This window comes from Theobroma cacao, chromosome 3, assembly GCF_000208745.1.
Source record: "Theobroma cacao cultivar B97-61/B2 chromosome 3, Criollo_cocoa_genome_V2, whole genome shotgun sequence".
In the NCBI taxonomy this organism is placed as follows: domain Eukaryota; kingdom Viridiplantae; phylum Streptophyta; class Magnoliopsida; order Malvales; family Malvaceae; genus Theobroma; species Theobroma cacao.
In genome coordinates this window covers 21,965,918-21,969,755 of record NC_030852.1, presented here as the reverse complement: position 1 = coordinate 21,969,755, position 3,838 = coordinate 21,965,918, and positions in this window count along the sequence as shown.

Here is a 3,838-nt window from a genome sequence, read left to right as displayed (position 1 = left end):
TTTTATTTTTTCAAAAGATTTATAATTTATTTAAAATATTAATAATTGATTACTTAAATATTAATATTTATTTATAATTTAATCATTAATATTTTAAAATATTAATATTTTATTTATAATTTAAATATTATTACGGCTATTTATTTTTATTTTATTTTTTCAAAAGATTTATAATTTATTTAAAATATTAATAATTGATTACTTAAATATTAACATTTTATTTATAATTTAATTATTAATATTTTCATATATTAATATTTTATTTACAAATATTAATATAAGTAGGATTGTAAATTTCTAAATTTATGAGGGGTAATTTAGTCTTAACATGTTTTGAAGCTATTCCATCAAACATGGAATAGCTAATACTAAGGGAAAAGGTGGGTTTAGTTAAACCTAACTTTTAACTGATTTTAAAGAATAGTTATTCTTAAAGAATAGCTATTCCTTGATATAATTGCCAACCAAACATGGGAGAAAATATCACATGAGAATAGAGAGGAAATAGCTTAGCTATTCCCCATACCAAACATACAGTAAAACTTTTATTTTTTCTTTTCTTTTTTATTTCTTTTTTTCCCTCCTGTGTCCTGTTAATGCTGAAATGTGGTTAAATTAAAGGTTGTAATTGGATGGGTCAAATTAAGTCATTTAGGGTTAAAAGAAATTCGATTCATTTCGAATTTGAATCGTTTTATGTTGTGGCGAAGTCAAAATTTTAAGTTTGTAGAAACTCAAATAATATTTTCAATATTTGTAAAGGTAATATTATAAAATTTTTAAGAAATAAAGATAAAATTTAAAAATTTAAAAAAATTTATAACATTTGAAAACTTTTGGAAGGTTGGTGGCCTCTACTAGCCCTTTTCCCTTCACCTCTAGTTTTATGTTATGGTCATCTTAAATTCAAATAATTTAGATTTGAATCATTTTTGAGTTCAAATTATTGACTTTTGAAATCAACTCAAATTGAATTCAAACGTGTAATTTATATCTAAGTCATATATTATTAATCGTAATAAGCTTATTCTTTTTTATATAAAAGGAAAAATAAAATCAAATTACATCAAATTGAACCAATAAACTCTTAAAGTATCAGCTAATAAGCAAGTTGATATACCATCTGATAGATGCTCAAAGATATGCACTCTCAAATTAAGAGTGTCATGGTATGTAATCACCCAATCAGCACATTGGTCGGCTTCACGATACATATGAGTAAGCAAACAATCCCAATCTCACAAAAACAACGCCTTGATACTTCTTATAAGGTTACCATTTAGATAAGAAGGTGAAACCTAGCTATTGATTTTCTAGATAGCCAACAGACAATCTGATTCAACACACAGCTTTTTATATCCCTTATTCCAGCATAGTAATAATCCTTGGTAAATAATCCAAAGTTTAGCTATAAGTGAGAAAGAAATGCCAAATTTAAAGATAAAACCTATAACTCAATGACCTTTGGCATCACAAACCAATTTACTTGCTGCAGCAATTCCCGGTTAGCCCTTAGCACTCATATCAACATTTAATTTGAAGAAGTTTTGACACGATTTATGCTAACTAACTGCAACCTCATACTTTAGTCTAACCTCTCGGCTAAGATTATTCCAAGCATGCTTGGTTTTGGTCCATATCCAGTTCCAACCATTAGAAGGCCAAGTGAAAGTTGCATCAAAAAGTTGTTGATTTCTCCAATACCATAGATGCTAGACTGTGTAAACAAAGGTAACTCCCCAAAGGACATAATCAACTAGCAACAGACCAGAAATATTTTCAAGAATCCATTTAGTTAAGTTGCTAGTAAAAAAACTCCCATTAATTAAACATGGTTGAATCATTAGCCATGTTCTCTTCGAGGGTCCACAATCTTTAACAGCATGCACTATATTCTCCACTGTGCCACTACTTTGAAAGCAGGAGGATGAAGGTCTTCCATTCTTTGAAAAAGGCCATTTAGCAATTGGTGATGCATTATGTAGTACCCTCCAAATAGAAAAATGTTATCTTTCTACAATTTTTAATTCATCAAATCTTAGTTTAGTAGTCTTCATGAAATGTAAAAGGGTTAATTTTTTTTTAAAGTTAAGGGTCAAGTTAAAACCTCATAAGTTGCTCTCACCAGGAATAAACCATTACTGGTTAGCCTCCAATAAGCCACATCATCATCTTTGCTTAGTGTGTCAAATTTGCATTGCCACAACTCGCAGCAGTACCTGGTACGGAAGAGATTGGAGTAAAAAATCGATATCCCAAGTTCCCACTTCATTGCAAAAGCTTGCAATTGGAAAATTAGCTTTCGTATCAGTTATATCTCTTGTTGCTAATTTAAATATAGGAGTCGAGTCGAGTCGAGCCACCTATCCAACCAGAACTTAGTGGTATGGCCATTGTTGATATTGATTCCGAAACCCTTTTCAAGAATATCTCTACTCTTTAATATGCTTCTCTAAGTGTGTGAGTCTATAGATTTGGCCCAAACAGTCATAAAATCATGTTGCCTTAAATACTTCTTCTTTAATAATTCATTCCATAATAAATCTTTTCCTTGCCACACGTTCCAACCCAATTTTACAAAAAGTAACAAGTTCATCTTCTTAGCGTCACGAATCTGTAAGCCATCATGAACTCCTGGCTGGCAGATCTTCACACATCTAAATGCATGGATCCTATAGTTGCCCGCTAAATGTCCCCACACACCACACAAAATCTCTATTACATGACCTTATTCAAAATCATATTTCCATACACTTGCATCATACCTTCAACTTTGATTTTTGATATCATAATATTACATTTTAAAAAACCTAGATAAGGAAAACAAATGAATTAAAAATCATTTACTAATTTAGAATTATTTTATGTAAAAATACAATTTGCTTTCAAAGAAAATATTAATAAATTTTTATTAACTGATATTTGATTGTCAATTCTATTACACTCATTATTATTAGTGATTCACTATAATTATTGTCACAGCTTTGCAACTCCAAAAGTTTGACATAGTGTTGATTAATTTCTTGAATATTAGAATTTATTGAGGGATAAAAAAGATTATTTAAGTTTTTGAATATGAATAATACCCTTTTAAGCTAATTTTGAAGAATTAAGATTTATAAGACAAAATTTAAATGAGATTTAAACGATTAATTTTTTTTTTCTAAATGACATGAAAGGTTCTCAAATCTAGTGACTCGTTGCATTTTAAGTCATTATCTTTGACAACTACCTAATATTTATTTAAGTGCCCAAATTAACTTTATGAATTATTATCAACTATTTTTAGTTTATGAATTACTTTTTGTTTTTAAAGTTATTGTTATCTATCCTAATAATTTATTTTAGTATCTTCGAGAGCGACAAGAAAGAACTTTTACTTATGATGTATAATTTAAGATAATGAATTTAATTATATTAAAAGAAAAAAATTGTTTTCTTACTCATAATTAAGAAGGATAACACCTAGAATTATAAAAAATATACAGAGTTAAAGGAAAGAGATAATCAAAGGCTAATTTAAAGTTATTAAATAATAGTTAATGAAAAATTTGTGTTATATTAATTATTTAAATTAAATTAATATTTTCAAAATTTTAAATTATATTCAATTTCAAATTGAAATCTTTGTTGCTCTTTTTATCAAAACGGATATTCATATGCAGTGAACTTTTAGAATTCGAGCAAACTTTTATGTCTCAATTAAGTGAATGAAATTTGTGACTCACTTTAGGTTCAATAGAAACCTGTAAAATATACATTATGCTATTATCCTATTTAACAAGAAGTTAATGCATTTTCTTGTAAGAATTAAAGAACATGGGGTATAACATTAGCA